This window comes from Anthonomus grandis, chromosome 14 (genome assembly GCF_022605725.1).
Source record: "Anthonomus grandis grandis chromosome 14, icAntGran1.3, whole genome shotgun sequence".
NCBI classification, from domain to species: domain Eukaryota; kingdom Metazoa; phylum Arthropoda; class Insecta; order Coleoptera; family Curculionidae; genus Anthonomus; species Anthonomus grandis.
In genome coordinates this window covers 15,415,284-15,434,266 of record NC_065559.1, presented here as the reverse complement: position 1 = coordinate 15,434,266, position 18,983 = coordinate 15,415,284, and positions in this window count along the sequence as shown.

Here is an 18,983-nt window from a genome sequence, read left to right as displayed (position 1 = left end):
AAAAATGATCATTTGAGTCATCTTGTATACTCTAAATAATAATTTTAAATTATATTTGAATAATAGATAACCGTAATTGAGTGAGATATGACTATTTTCTTAAACACAATACAACAAAATATTTTTAAAAATCATTTAGGGTTAATCAAATTATATCTAAAAATTAAATCGGAACAATCATTAATGCTATTATTTATTATGTTTTCTTAATTGTGGTTGTGTTCAAACCGTAAAAAACATCATTTGGCTATTTTGTATATGCGAAATAGTAAATTTAAATTATATTCGAATAATAGATAACAGTAATAAAGTGAAATATAATTATTTTTTTAAAAAACATTTCATAAGAAAAATTTTAAAAATAATTTACAGTACATCAAATGAACTTCAAAAAGGAAACTGGAATCAGATCGGATAATGCTATAATGATTAATAGTTCTTTTCTTAACCCTTGTTATGTCCAAAACTTAAAAAGGATCATTTGAGTCATCTTGTATAAACTAAATAATAATTTTAAATTATATTTGAATAATAGATAACTGTAATTGAGTGAGATATGACAATTTTTTTAAACACAATACAACAAAATATTTTTAAAAATCATTTAGGGTTAATCAAATTATATCTAAAAATTAAATCGGAACAATCGTTAATGCTATTAGTTATTATGTTTTCTTAATTGTGGTTGTGTTCAAACCGTAAAAAACATCATTTGGTTATCTTGCATATGCAAAATAGCAAATGTAAATTATATTCGAATAATAAATAACGGTAATAGAGTGAGATATAATTATTTTTTTAAAAACAATTAATAAGAAAGATTTTAAAAATAATTTACAGTACATCAAATGAACTTCAAAAATTAAATTGGAATCAAATCGGACAATGCTATAATGATTAATTGTTCTATTTTCTTAACCCTGGTTATGTCCAAAACTTAAAAAGGATCAATTGGGTCATCTTGTATAACTAAATATTAATTTTAAAATAAATTTGAATAATAGATAACCGTAATTGAGAGAGATATGATTATTTTTATTAAACACAAAACATTAAAATATTTTTAAAAATCATTTAGGGTTAATCAAATTATATCTAAAAATTAAATCGGAACAATCGTTAATGCTATTAGTTATTATGTTTTCTTAATTGTGGTTGTCTTCAAACCGTAAAGAACATCATTTGGCTATCTTGTATATGCGAAATAGTAAATTTAAATCTTATTCGAATAATAGATAACAGTAATAGAGTGAGATGTAATTATTTTTTTTTAAAAACAATTTATAAGAAAAATTTTAAAAATAATTTACAGTACATCAAATGAACATCAAAGATTAAATTGGAATCAAATCGGACAATGCTATAATGATTAATTGTTCTACTTTCTTAACCCTGATTATGTCCAAAACTTAAAAAGGATCATTTGGGTCATCTTGTATAACTAAATATTAATTTTAAAATAAATTTGAATAATAGATAACCGTAATTCAGTGAGATATGACTATTTTTTTTTTAAACACAATACATCAAAATATTTTAAAAAATTACTTAGGGTTAAACAAATTATATCTAAAAATTAAATTGAAATCATATCGGAACAATACCTATAGGTAATAGTAATCGATTTTCTTTATCCTGGTTATGTCCAAAACATAAAAATGATCATTTGAGTCATCTTGTATACTCTAAATAATAATTTTAAATTATATTTGAATAATAGATAACCGTAATTGAGTGAGATATGACTATTTTCTTAAACACAATACAACAAAATATTTTTAAAAATCATTTAGGGTTAATCAAATTATATCTAAAAATTAAATCGGAACAATCATTAATGCTATTAGTTATTATGTTTTCTTAATTGTGGTTGTGTTCAAACAGTAAAAAACATCATTTGGCTATCTTGTATATGCGAAATAGCAAATGTAAATTATATTCGAATAATAAATAACGGTAATAGAGTGAGATATAATAATTTTTTTAAAAAACAATTCATAAGAAAAATTTTAAAAATAATTTACAGTAAATCAAATGAACTTCAAAAATGAAACTGGAGTCAAATCGGATAATGCTATAAAGATTAATTGCTCTATTTTCTTAACGCTTGTTATGTCCAAAACTTAAAAAGGATCATTTGGGTCATCTTGTATAACCTAAATATTAATTTTAAAATAAATTTGAATAATAGATTACCGTAAATGAGTGAGACATGACAATTTTTTTTAAACACAATACATCAAAATATTTTTTAAAATCATTTAGTGTTAATCAAATTATATCTAAAAATTAAATCGGAACAGTCGTTAACGCTATTAGTTATTACATTTTCTTAACTCTGGTTGTGTTCAAACCGTAAAAAACATCATTTGGCTATTTTGTATATGCGAAATAGTAAATTTAAATTATATTCGAATAATAGATAACAGTAATAAAGTGAAATATAATTATTTTTTTAAAAAACATTTCATAAGAAAAATTTTAAAAATAATTGACAGTACATCAAATGTACTTCAAAAAGGAAACTGGAATCAGATCGGATAATGCTATAATGATTAATAATTCTATTTTCTTAACCCTTGTTATGTCCAAAACTTAAAAAGGATCATTTGGGTCATCTTGTATAACCTAAATATTAATTTAAAAATAAATTTGAATTATAGATAACCGTAATTGAGTGAGATATGACAATTTTTTTTAAACACAATACATCAAAATATTTTTTTAAATCATTTAGGGTTAATCCAATTAAATCAGAACAATCGTTAACGCTATTAGTTATTACCTTTTCTTAACTCTGGTTATGTTCAAACCGTAAAAAACATCTTTTGGCTATTTTGTATATGCGAAATAGTAAATTTAAATTATATTCGAATAATAGATAACAGTAATAAAGTGAGATATAATAATTTTTTTAAAAAACAATTCATAAGAAAAATTTTAAAAATAATTTACAGTACATCAAATGAACTTTAAAAATTAAATTGGAATTAAATCGGACAATGCTATAATGATTAATTGTTCTATTTCCTTAACCCTGTTTATGTCCAAAACTTAAAAAGGATCAATTGGGTCATCTTGTATAACCTAAATATTAATTTTAAATTATATTTGAATAATAGATAACCGTAATTGAGTGAGATATGACTATTTTCTTAAACACAATACAACAAATTATTTTTAAAAATCATTTAGGGTTAATCAAATTATATCTAAAAATTAAATCGGAACAATCGTTAATGCTATTAGTTATTATGTTTTCTTAATTGTGGTTGTGTTCAAACCGTAAAAAACATCATTTGGCTATCTTGTATATGCGAAATAGCAAATGTAAATTATATTCGAATAATAAATAACAGTAATAGAGTGAGATATAAAAATTTTTTTTAAAAACAATTCATAAGAAAAATTTTAAAAATAATTTAGAGTACAATAAATGATCTTTAAAAATTAAATTGGAATTAAATCGGACAATGCTATAATGATTAATTGTTCTATTTTCTTAACCCTGATTATGTCCAAAACTCAAAAAGGATCATTTGGGTCATCTTGTATAACTAAATATTAATTTTAAAATAAATTTGAATAATAGATAACCGTAATTGAGTGAGATACGACTATTTTTTTTTAAACACAATACAACAAAATATTTTTAAAAATCATTTAGGGTTAATCAAATTATATCTCAAAATTAAATCGGAACAATCGTTAATGCTATTAGTTATTATGTTTTCTTAATTGTGGTTGTGTTCAAACCGTAAAAAACATCATTTGGCTATCTTGTATATGCGAAATAGCAAATGTAAATTATATTCGAATAATAAATAACGGTAATAGAGTGAGATATAATTATTTTTTTAAAAACAATTAATAAGAAAGATTTTAAAAATAATTTACAGTACATCAAATGAACTTCAAAAATTAAATTGGAATCAAATCGGACAATGCTATAATGATTAATTGTTCTATTTTCTTAACCCTGGTTATGTCCAAAACTTAAAAAGGATCAATTGGGTCATCTTGTATAACTAAATATTAATTTTAAAATAAATTTGAATAATAGATAACCGTAATTGAGAGAGATATGATTATTTTTATTAAACACAAAACATTAAAATATTTTTAAAAATCATTTAGGGTTAATCAAATTATATCTAAAAATTAAATCGGAACAATCGTTAATGCTATCAGTTATTATGTTTTCTTAATTGTGGTTGTCTTCAAACCGTAAAGAACATCATTTGTCTATCTTGTATATGCGAAATAGTAAATTTAAATCTTATTCGAATAATAGATAACAGTAATAGAGTGAGATATAATTATTTTTTTTTTAAAACAATTTATAAGAAAAATTTTAAAAATAATTTACATTACATCAAATGAACATCAAAGATTAAATTGGAATCAAATCGGACAATGCTATAATGATTAATTGTTCTACTTTCTTAACCCTGATTATGTCCAAAACTTAAAAAGGATCATTTGGGTCATCTTGTATAACTAAATATTAATTTTAAAATAAATTTGAATAATAGATAACCGTAATTCAGTGAGATATGACTATTTTTTTTTTAAACACAATACATCAAAATATTTTAAAAAATTACTTAGGGTTAAACAAATTATATCTAAAAATTAAATTGAAATCATATCGGAACAATACCTATAGGTAATAGTAATCGATTTTCTTTATCCTGGTTATGTCCAAAACATAAAAATGATCATTTGAGTCATCTTGTATACTCTAAATAATAATTTTAAATTATATTTGAATAATAGATAACCGTAATTGAGTGAGATATGACTATTTTCTTAAACACAATACAACAAAATATTTTTAAAAATCATTTAGGGTTAATCAAATTATATCTAAAAATTAAATCGGAACAATCATTAATGCTATTAGTTATTATGTTTTCTTAATTGTGGTTGTGTTCAAACAGTAAAAAACATCATTTGGCTATCTTGTATATGCGAAATAGCAAATGTAAATTATATTCGAATAATAAATAACGGTAATAGAGTGAGATATAATAATTTTTTTAAAAAACAATTCATAAGAAAAATTTTAAAAATAATTTACAGTAAATCAAATGAACTTCAAAAATGAAACTGGAGTCAAATCGGATAATGCTATAAAGATTAATTGCTCTATTTTCTTAACGCTTGTTATGTCCAAAACTTAAAAAGGATCATTTGGGTCATCTTGTATAACCTAAATATTAATTTTAAAATAAATTTGAATAATAGATTACCGTAAATGAGTGAGATATGACAATTTTTTTTAAACACAATACATCAAAATATTTTTTAAAATCATTTAGTGTTAATCAAATTATATCTAAAAATTAAATCGGAACAGTCGTTAACGCTATTAGTTATTACATTTTCTTAACTCTGGTTGTGTTCAAACCGTAAAAAACATCATTTGGCTATTTTGTATATGCGAAATAGTAAATTTAAATTATATTCGAATAATAGATAACAGTAATAAAGTGAAATATAATTATTTTTTTAAAAAACATTTCATAAGAAAAATTTTAAAAATAATTGACAGTACATCAAATGTACTTCAAAAAGGAAACTGGAATCAGATCGGATAATGCTATAATGATTAATAATTCTATTTTCTTAACCCTTGTTATGTCCAAAACTTAAAAAGGATCATTTGGGTCATCTTGTATAACCTAAATATTAATTTAAAAATAAATTTGAATTATAGATAACCGTAATTGAGTGAGATATGACAATTTTTTTTAAACACAATACATCAAAATATTTTTTTAAATCATTTAGGGTTAATCCAATTAAATCAGAACAATCGTTAACGCTATTAGTTATTACCTTTTCTTAACTCTGGTTATGTTCAAACCGTAAAAAACATCTTTTGGCTATTTTGTATATGCGAAATAGTAAATTTAAATTATATTCGAATAATAGATAACAGTAATAAAGTGAGATATAATAATTTTTTTAAAAAACAATTCATAAGAAAAATTTTAAAAATAATTTACAGTACATCAAATGAACTTTAAAAATTAAATTGGAATTAAATCGGACAATGCTATAATGATTAATTGTTCTATTTCCTTAACCCTGTTTATGTCCAAAACTTAAAAAGGATCAATTGGGTCATCTTGTATAACCTAAATATTAATTTTAAATTATATTTGAATAATAGATAACCGTAATTGAGTGAGATATGACTATTTTCTTAAACACAATACAACAAATTATTTTTAAAAATCATTTAGGGTTAATCAAATTATATCTAAAAATTAAATCGGAACAATCGTTAATGCTATTAGTTATTATGTTTTCTTAATTGTGGTTGTGTTCAAACCGTAAAAAACATCATTTGGCTATCTTGTATATGCGAAATAGCAAATGTAAATTATATTCGAATAATAAATAACAGTAATAGAGTGAGATATAATTATTTTTTTGAAAAACAATTCATAAGAAAAATTTAAAAAATAATTTACAATAAATCAAATGAACCTCAAAAATTAAATTGGAATCAAATCGGACAATGCTATAATGATTAATCGTTCTATTTTCTAAACCCTGGTTATGTCCAAAACATAAAAAGGATCATTTGAGTCATCTTGTATAACCTAAATAATAATTTTAAATTATATTTGAATAAAAGATAACCCTAATTCAGTGAGATATGACTATTTTTTTTAAACACAATGCATCAAAATATTTATAAAAATCTTTTAGGGTTAATCAAATTATATCTAAAAATTAAATTAAAATTAAATCGGAACAATCGTTAACGCTATTATTATATTTTCTTACTTCTGGTTGTGTTCAAACCGTAAAAAACATCATTTGGCTATCTTGTATATGCGAAATAGCAAATGTAAATTATATTCGAATAATAAATAACAGTAATAGAGTGAGATATAATTATTTTTTTGAAAAACAATTCATAAGAAAAATTTAAAGAATAATTTACAATAAATCAAATGAACCTCAAAAATTAAATTGGAATCAAATCGGACAATGCTATAATGCTTAATCGTTCTATTTTCTAAACCCTGGTTATGTCCAAAACATAAAAAGGATCATTTGAGTCATCTTGTATAATCTAAATAATAATTTTAAATTATATTTGAATAAAAGATAACCCTAATTCAGTGAGATATGACTATTTTTTTTTAAACACAATGCATCAAAATATTTATAAAAATCTTTTAGGGTTAATCAAATTATATCTAAAGATTAAATTAAAATTAAATCGGAACAATCGTTAACGCTATTATTATATTTTCTTACTTCTGGTTGTGTTCAAACCGTAAAAAACATCATTTGGCTATCTTGTATATGCGAAATAGTAAATGTAAATTATATTCGAATATAAATAACAGTAATAGAGTGAGATATAATAATTTTTTAAAAAAACAATTCATAAGAAAAATTTTAAAAATAATTTACAGTACATCAAATGAACTTCAACAATTAAATTGGATTCAAATCGGACAATGCTGTAATCATTAATTGTTCTATTTTCTTAACCCTGGTTATGTCCAAAACTTAAAAAGGATCATTTGGGTCATCTTGTATAACTAAATATTAATTTTAAAATAAATTTGAATAATAGATAACCGTAATTGAGTGAGATACGACTATTTTTTTTTAAACACAATACAACAAAATATTTTTAAAAATCATTTAGGGTTAATCAAATTATATCTCAAAATTAAATCGGAACAATCGTTAATGCTATTAGTTATTATGTTTTCTTAATTGTGGTTGTGTTCAAACCGTAAAAAACATCATTTGGCTATCTTGTATATGCGAAATAGCAAATGTAAATTATATTCGAATAATAAATAACAGTAATAGAGTGAGATATAATTATTTTTTTGAAAAACAATTCATAAGAAAAATTTAAAAAATAATTTACAATAAATCAAATGAACCTCAAAAATTAAATTGGAATCAAATCGGACAATGCTATAATGATTAATCGTTCTATTTTCTAAACCCTGGTTATGTCCAAAACATAAAAAGGATCATTTGAGTCATCTTGTATAACCTAAATAATAATTTTAAATTATATTTGAATAAAAGATAACCCTAATTCAGTGAGATATGACTATTTTTTTTAAACACAATGCATCAAAATATTTATAAAAATCTTTTAGGGTTAATCAAATTATATCTAAAAATTAAATTAAAATTAAATCGGAACAATCGTTAACGCTATTATTATATTTTCTTACTTCTGGTTGTGTTCAAACCGTAAAAAACATCATTTGGCTATCTTGTATATGCGAAATAGCAAATGTAAATTATATTCGAATAATAAATAACAGTAATAGAGTGAGATATAATTATTTTTTTGAAAAACAATTCATAAGAAAAATTTAAAGAATAATTTACAATAAATCAAATGAACCTCAAAAATTAAATTGGAATCAAATCGGACAATGCTATAATGCTTAATCGTTCTATTTTCTAAACCCTGGTTATGTCCAAAACATAAAAAGGATCATTTGAGTCATCTTGTATAATCTAAATAATAATTTTAAATTATATTTGAATAAAAGATAACCCTAATTCAGTGAGATATGACTATTTTTTTTTAAACACAATGCATCAAAATATTTATAAAAATCTTTTAGGGTTAATCAAATTATATCTAAAGATTAAATTAAAATTAAATCGGAACAATCGTTAACGCTATTATTATATTTTCTTACTTCTGGTTGTGTTCAAACCGTAAAAAACATCATTTGGCTATCTTGTATATGCGAAATAGTAAATGTAAATTATATTCGAATATAAATAACAGTAATAGAGTGAGATATAATAATTTTTTAAAAAAACAATTCATAAGAAAAATTTTAAAAATAATTTACAGTACATCAAATGAACTTCAACAATTAAATTGGATTCAAATCGGACAATGCTGTAATCATTAATTGTTCTATTTTCTTAACCCTGGTTATGTCCAAAACTTAAAAAGGATCATTTGAGTCATCTTGTATAAACTAAATATTAATTTTAAAATAAATTTGAATAATAGATAACCGTAATTGAGAGAGATATGATTATTTTTTTTTTAAACACAATACATCAAAATATTTTAAAAAATTACTTAGGGTTAAACAAATTATATCTAAAAATTAAATTGAAATCATATCGGAACAATACCTATAGGTAATAGTAATCGATTTTCTTTATCCTGGTTATGTCCAAAACATAAAAATGATCATTTGAGTCATCTTGTATACTCTAAATAATAATTTTAAATTATATTTGAGTAATAGATAACCGTAATTGAGTGAGATATGACTATTTTCTTAAACACAATACAACAAATTATTTTTAAAAATCATTTAGGGTTAATCAAATTATATCTAAAAATTAAATCGGAACAATCGTTAATGCTATTAGTTATTATGTTTTCTTAATTGTGGTTGTGTTCAAACCGTAAAGAACATCATTTGGCTATCTTGTATATGCGAAATAGTAAATTTAAATCTTATTCGAATAATAGATAACAGTAATAGAGTGAGATATAATTATTTTTTTTTTAAAACAATTTATAGGAAAAATTTTAAAAATAATTTACAGTACATCAAATGAACATCAAAGATTAAATTGGAATCAAATCGGACAAAGCTATAATGATTAATTGTTCTACTTTCTTAACCCTGATTATGTCCAAAACTTAAAAAGGATCATTTGGGTCATCTTGTATAACTAAATATTAATTTTAAAATAAATTTGAATAATAGATAACCGTAATTCAGTGAGATATGACTATTTTTTTTTTAAACACAATACATCAAAATATTTTAAAAAATTACTTAGGGTTAAACAAATTATATCTAAAAATTAAATTGAAATCATATCGGAACAATACCTATAGGTAATAGTAATCGATTTTCTTTATCCTGGTTATGTCCAAAACATAAAAATGATCATTTGAGTCATCTTGTATACTCTAAATAATAATTTTAAATTATATTTGAGTAATAGATAACCGTAATTGAGTGAGATATGACTATTTTCTTAAACACAATACAACAAATTATTTTTAAAAATCATTTAGGGTTAATCAAATTATATCTAAAAATTAAATCGGAACAATCGTTAATGCTATTAGTTATTATGTTTTCTTAATTGTGGTTGTGTTCAAACCGTAAAAAACATCATTTGGCTATCTTGTATATGCGAAATAGCAAATGTAAATTATATTCGAATAATAAATAACAGTAATAGAGTGAGATATAAAATTTTTTTTTAAAAACAATTCATAAGAAAAATTTTAAAAATAATTTAGAGTACAATAAATGATCTTAAAAAATTAAATTGGAATTAAATCGGACAATGCTATAATGATTAATTGTTCTATTTTCTTAACCCTGTTTATGTCCAAAACTTAAAAAGGATCAATTGGGTCATCTTGTATAACCTAAATATTAATTTTAAATTATATTTGAATAATAGATAACCGTAATTGAGTGAGATATGACTATTTTCTTAAACACAAAACAACAAAATATTTTTAAAAATCATTTAGGGTTAATCAAATTATATCTAAAAATTAAATCGGAACAATCGTTAATGCTGTTAGTTATTATGTTTTCTTAATTGTGGTTGTGTTCAAACCGTAAAAAACATCATTTGGCTATCTTGTATATGCGAAATAGCAAATGTAAATTATATTCGAATAATAAAAAACAGTAATAGAGTGAGATATAATTATTTTTTTGAAAAACAATTCATAAGAAAAATTTAAAAAATAATTTACAATAAATCAAATGAACTTCAAAAATTAAATTGGAATCAAATCGGACAATGCTATAATGATTAATCGTTCTATTTTCTTAACCCTGGTTATGTCCAAAACATAAAAAGGATCATTTGAGTCATCTTGTATAACCTAAATAATAATTTTAAATTATATTTGAATAAAAGATAACCCTAATTGAGTGAGATATGACTATTTTTTTTAAACACAATGCATCAAAATATTTTTAAAAATCATTTAGGGTTAATCAAATTATATCTAAAAATTAAATAGGAACAATCGTTAACGCTATTAGTTATTACATTTTCTTAACTCTGGTTGTGTTCAAACCGTAAAAAACATCATTTGGCTATTTTGTATATGCGAAATAGTAAATTTAAATTATATTCGAATAATAGATAACAGTAATAAAGTGAAATATAATTATTTTTTTAAAAAACATTTCATAAGAAAAATTTTAAAAATAATTTACAGTACATCAAATGAACTTCAAAAAGGAAACTGGAATCAGATCAGATAATGCTATAATAATTAATAGTTCTATTTTCTTAACCCTTGTTATGTCCAAAACTTAAAAAGGATCATTTGGGTCATCTTGTATAACCTAAATATTAATTTAAAAATAAATTTGAATTATAGATAACCGTAATTGAGTGAGATATGACAATTTTTTTTAAACACAATACATCAAAATATTTTTTTAAATCATTTAGGGTTAATCCAATTATATCTAAAAATTAAATCAGAACAATCGTTAACGCTATTAGTTATTACCTTTTCTTAACTCTGGTTATGTTCAAACCGTAAAAAACATCTTTTGGCTATTTTGTATATGCGAAATAGTAAATTTAAATTATATTCGAATAATAGATAACAGTAATAAAGTGAGATATAATAATTTTTTTAAAAAACAATTCATAAGAAAAATTTTAAAAATAATTTACAGTACATCAAATGAACTTTAAAAATTAAATTGGAATTAAATCGGACAATGCTATAATGATTAATTGTTCTATTTCCTTAACCCTGTTTATGTCCAAAACTTAAAAAGGATCAATTGGGTCATCTTGTATAACCTAAATATTAATTTTAAATTATATTTGAATAATAGATAACCGTAATTGAGTAAGATATGACTATTTTCTTAAACACAATACAAGAAATTATTTTTAAAAATCATTTAGGGTTAATCAAATTATATCTAAAAATTAAATCGGAACAATCGTTAATGCTATTAGTTATTATGTTTTCTTAATTGTGGTTGTGTTCAAACCGTAAAAAACATCATTTGGCTATCTTGTATATGCGAAATAGCAAATGTAAATTATATTCGAATAATAAAAAACAGTAATAGAGTGAGATATAATTATTTTTTTGAAAAACAATTCATAAGAAAAATTTAAAAAATAATTTACAATAAATCAAATGAACTTCAAAAATTAAATTGGAATCAAATCGGACAATGCTATAATGATTAATCGTTCTATTTTCTTAACCCTGGTTATGTCCAAAACATAAAAAGGATCATTTGAGTCATCTTGTATAACCTAAATAATAATTTTAAATTATATTTGAATAAAAGATAACCCTAATTGAGTGAGATATGACTATTTTTTTTAAACACAATGCATCAAAATATTTTTAAAAATCATTTAGGGTTAATCAAATTATATCTAAAAATTAAATCGGAAAAATCGTTAACGATATTAGTTATTACATTTTCTTAACTCTGGTTGTGTTCAAACCGTAAAAAACATCATTTGGCTATCTTGTATATGCGAAATAGTAAATTTAAATTATATTCGAATAATAGATAACAGTAATAGAGTGATATAATTTTTTTTTTTTAAAACAATTCATAAGAAAAATTTTAAAAATAATTTACAGTATATCAAATGAACTTTAAAAATTAAACTGGAATCAAATCGGATAATGCTATAATAATTAATAGTTCTATTTTCTTAACCCTTGTTATGTCCAAAACTTAAAAAGGATCATTTGTGTCATCTTGTATAACCTAAATATTAATTTTAAAATAAATTTGAATAATAGATAACCGTAATTGAGTGAGATATGACTATTTTTTTAAAAATAGATACATAAAACTATTTTTAAAAATCATTTAGGGTTAATCAAATTATATCTAAAAATTGAATTAAAATTAAATCGAAACAATTGCCAACGCTATTAGTTATTATAATTTTCTTAACTCTGAATGTGTTCAAACCGTAAAAAACATCATTTGGCTATCTTGTATATGCGAAATAGTAAATTTAAATTATATTCGAATAATAGATAACAGTAATGAGTGAGATATAATTATTTTTTTAAAAAACAATTCATAAGAAAAATTTTAAAAATAAATTACAGTACATCAAATGAACTTTAAAAATGAAACTGAAGTCAAATCGGATAATGCTATAATGATTAATTGTTCTATTTTCTTAACCCTTGTTATGTCCAAAACTTAAAAACGATCATTTGGGTCATCTTGTATAACTTAAATATTAATTTTAAAATAAATTTGAATAACAGATAACCGTAATTGAGTGAGAAACGACTATTTTTTTTAAACAAAATACATCAAAATATTTTTAAAAATCATTTAAGGTTAATCAAATTATATCTAAAAATTAAATCGGAACAATCGTTAATGCTATTAGTTATTATGTTTTCTTAATTGTGGTTGTGTTCAAACCGTAAAAAACATCATTTGGCTATCTTGTATATGCGAAATAGCAAATGTAAATTTTATTCGAATAATAAAAAACAGTAATAGAGTGAGATATAATTATTTTTTTGAAAAACAATTCATAAGAAAAATTTAAAAAATAATTTACAATAAATCAAATGAACTTCAAAAATTAAATTGGAATCAAATCGGACAATGCTATAATGATTAATCGTTCTATTTTCTTAACCCTGGTTATGTCCAAAACATAAAAAGGATCATTTGAGTCATCTTGTATAACCTAAATAATAATTTTAAATTATATTTGAATAAAAGATAACCCTAATTGAGTGAGATATGACTATTTTTTTTAAACACAATGCATCAAAATATTTTTAAAAATCATTTAGGGTTAATCAAATTATATCTAAAAATTAAATAGGAACAATCGTTAACGCTATTAGTTATTACATTTTCTTAACTCTGGTTGTGTTCAAACCGTAAAAAACATCATTTGGCTATTTTGTATATGCGAAATAGTAAATTTAAATTATATTCGAAATATAGATAACAGTAATAAAGTGAAATATAATTATTTTTTTAAAAAACATTTTATAAGAAAAATTTTAAAAATAATTTTCAGTACATCAAATGAACTTCAAAAAGGATACTGGAATCAGATCGGATAATGCTATAATGATTAATAGTTCTATTTTCTTAACCCTTGTTATGTCCAAAACTTAAAAAGGATCATTTGAGTCATCTTGTATAATCTAAATAATAATTTTAAATTATATTTGAATAATAGATAACTGTAATTGAGTGAGATATGACTATTTTTTTAAACACAATACAACAAAATATTTTTAAAAATCATTTAGGGTTAATCAAATTATATCTAAAAATTAAATCGGAACAATCGTTAATGCTATTAGTTATTATGTTTTCTTAATTGTGGTTGTGTTCAAACCGTAAAAAACATCATTTGGTTATCTTGTATATGCAAAATAGCAAATGTAAATTATATTCGAATAATAAATAACGGTAATAGAGTGAGATATAATTATTTTTTTAAAAACAATTAATAAGAAATATTTTAAAAATAATTTACAGTACATCAAATGAACTTCAAAAATTAAATTGGAATCAAATCGGACAATGCTATAATGATTAATTGTTCTATTTTCTTAACCCTGGTTATGTCCAAAACTTAAAAAGGATCAATTGGGTCATCTTGTATAACTAAATATTAATTTTAAAATAAATTTGAATAATAGATAACCGTAATTGAGAGAGATATGATTATTTTTATTAAACACAAAACATTAAAATATTTTTAAAAATCATTTAGGGTTAATCAAATTATATCTAAAAATTAAATCGGAACAATCGTTAATGCTATTAGTTATTATGTTTTCTTAATTGTGGTTGTCTTCAAACCGTAAAGAACATCATTTGGCTATCTTGTATATGCGAAATAGTAAATTTAAATCTTATTCGAATAATAGATAACAGTAATAGAGTGAGATATAATTATTTTTTTTTAAAAACAATTTATAAGAAAAATTTTAAAAATAATTTACAGTACATCAAATGAACATCAAAGATTAAATTGGAATCAAATCGGACAATGCTATAATGATTAATTGTTCTACTTTCTTAACCCTGATTATGTCCAAAACTTAAAAAGGATCATTTGGGTCATCTTGTATAACTAAATATTAATTTTAAAATAAATTTGAATAATAGATAACCGTAATTCAGTGAGATATGACTATTTTTTTTTTAAACACAATACATCAAAATATTTTAAAAAATTACTTAGGGTTAAACAAATTATATCTAAAAATTAAATTGAAATCATATCGGAACAATACCTATAGGTAATAGTAATCGATTTTCTTTATCCTGGTTATGTCCAAAACATAAAAATGATCATTTGAGTCATCTTGTATACTCTAAATAATAATTTTAAATTATATTTGAATAATAGATAACCGTAATTGAGTGAGATATGACTATTTTCTTAAACACAATACAACAAATTATTTTTAAAAATCATTTAGGGTTAATCAAATTATATCTAAAAATTAAATCGGAACAATCGTTAATGCTATTAGTTATTATGTTTTCTTAATTGTGGTTGTGTTCAAACCGTAAAAAACATCATTTGGCTATCTTGTATATGCGAAATAGCAAATGTAAATTATATTCGAATAATAAATAACAGTAATAGAGTGAGATATAAAAATTTTTTTTAAAAACAATTCATAAGAAAAATTTTAAAAATAATTTAGAGTACAATAAATGATCTTTAAAAATTAAATTGGAATTAAATCGGACAATGCTATAATGATTAATTGTTCTATTTTCTTAACCCTGTTTATGTCCAAAACTTAAAAAGGATCAATTGGGTCATCTTGTATAACCTAAATATTAATTTTAAATTATATTTGAATAATAGATAACCGTAATTGAGTGAGATATGACTATTTTCTTAAACACAAAACAACAAAATATTTTTAAAAATCATTTAGGGTTAATCAAATTATATCTAAAAATTAAATCGGAACAATCGTTAATGCTATTAGTTATTATGTTTTCTTAATTGTGGTTGTGTTCAAACCGTAAAAAACATCATTTGGCTATCTTGTATATGCGAAATAGCAAATGTAAATTATATTCGAATAATAAAAAACAGTAATAGAGTGAGATATAATTATTTTTTTGAAAAACAATTCATAAGAAAAATTTAAAAAATAATTTACAATAAATCAAATGAACTTCAAAAATTAAATTGGAATCAAATCGGACAATGCTATAATGATTAATCGTTCTATTTTCTTAACCCTGGTTATGTCCAAAACATAAAAAGGATCATTTGAGTCATCTTGTATAACCTAAATAATAATTTTAAATTATATTTGAATAAAAGATAACCCTAATTGAGTGAGATATGACTATTTTTTTTAAACACAATGCATCAAAATATTTTTAAAAATCATTTAGGGTTAATCAAATTATATCTAAAAATTAAATAGGAACAATCGTTAACGCTATTAGTTATTACATTTTCTTAACTCTGGTTGTGTTCAAACCGTAAAAAACATCATTTGGCTATTTTGTATATGCGAAATAGTAAATTTAAATTATATTCGAATAATAGATAACAGTAATAAAGTGAAATATAATTATTTTTTTAAAAAACATTTCATAAGAAAAATTTTAAAAATAATTTACAGTACATCAAATGAACTTCAAAAAGGAAACTGGAATCAGATCAGATAATGCTATAATGATTAATAGTTCTATTTTCTTAACCCTTGTTATGTCCAAAACTTAAAAAGGATCATTTGGGTCATCTTGTATAGCCTAAATATTAATTTAAAAATAAATTTGAATTATAGATAACCGTAATTGAGTGAGATATGACAATTTTTTTTAAACACAATACATCAAAATATTTTTTTAAATCATTTAGGGTTAATCCAATTATATCTAAAAATTAAATCAGAACAATCGTTAACGCTATTAGTTATTACCTTTTCTTAACTCTGGTTATGTTCAAACCGTAAAAAACATCTTTTGGCTATTTTGTATATGCGAAATAGTAAATTTAAATTATATTCGAATAATAGATAACAGTAATAAAGTGAGATATAATAATTTTTTTAAAAAACAATTCATAAGAAAAATTTTAAAAATAATTTACAGTACATCAAATGAACTTTAAAAATTAAATTGGAATTAAATCGGACAATGCTATAATGATTAATTGTTCTATTTTCTTAACCCTGTTTATGTCCAAAACTTAAAAAGGATCAATTGGGTCATCTTGTATAACCTAAATATTAATTTTAAATTATATTTGAATAATAGATAACCGTAATTGAGTGAGATATGACTATTTTCTTAAACACAAAACAACAAAATATTTTTAAAAATCATTTAGGGTTAATCAAATTATATCTAAAAATTAAATCGGAACAATCGTTAATGCTATTAGTTATTATGTTTTCTTAATTGTGGTTGTGTTCAAACCGTAAAAAACATCATTTGGCTATCTTGTATATGCGAAATAGCAAATGTAAATTATATTCGAATAATAAAAAACAGTAATAGAGTGAGATATAATTATTTTTTTGAAAAACAATTCATAAGAAAAATTTAAAAAATAATTTACAATAAATCAAATGAACTTCAAAAATTAAATTGGAATCAAATCGGACAATGCTATAATGATTAATCGTTCTATTTTCTTAACCCTGGTTATGTCCAAAACATAAAAAGGATCATTTGAGTCATCTTGTATAACCTAAATAATAATTTTAAATTATATTTGAATAAAAGATAACCCTAATTGAGTGAGATATGACTATTTTTTTTAAACACAATGCATCAAAATATTTTTAAAAATCATTTAGGGTTAATCAAATTATATCTAAAAATTAAATAGGAACAATCGTTAACGCTATTAGTTATTACATTTTCTTAACTCTGGTTGTGTTCAAACCGTAAAAAACATCATTTGGCTATTTTGTATATGCGAAATAGTAAATTTAAATTATATTCGAATAATAGATAACAGTAATAAAGTGAAATATAATTATTTTTTTAAAAAACATTTTATAAGAAAAATTTTAAAAATAATTTTCAGTACATCAAATGAACTTCAAAAAGGAAACTGGAATCAGATCGGATAATGCTATAATGATTAATAGTTCTATTTTCTTAACCCTTGTTATGTCCAAAACTTAAAAAGGATCATTTGAGTCATCTTGTATAATCTAAATAATAATTTTAAATTATATTTGAATAATAGATAACTGTAATTGAGTGAGATATGACTATTTTTTTAAACACAATACAACAAAATATTTTTAAAAATCATTTAGGGTTAATCAAATTATATCTAATAATTAAATCGGAACAATCGTTAATGCTATTAGTTATTATGTTTTCTTAATTGTGGTTGTGTTCAAACCGTAAAAAACATCATTTGGTTATCTTGTATATGCAAAATAGCAAATGTAAATTATATTCGAATAATAAATAACGGTAATAGAGTGAGATATAATTATTTTTTTAAAAACAATTAATAAGAAAGATTTTAAAAATAATTTACAGTACATCAAATGAACTTCAAAAATTAAATTGGAATCAAATCGGACAATGCTATAATGATTAATTGTTCTATTTTCTTAACCCTGGTTATGTCCAAAACTTAAAAAGGATCAATTGGGTCATCTTGTATAACTAAATATTAATTTTAAAATAAATTTGAATAATAGATAACCGTAATTGAGAGAGATATGATTATTTTTATTAAACACAAAACATTAAAATATTTTTAAAAATCATTTAGGGTTAATCAAATTATATCTAAAAATTAAATTGGAACAATCGTTAATGCTATTAGTTATTATGTTTTCTTAATTGTGGTTGTCTTCAAACCGTAAAGAACATCATTTGGCTATCTTGTATATGCGAAATAGTAAATTTAAATCTTATTCGAATAATAGATAACAGTAATAGAGT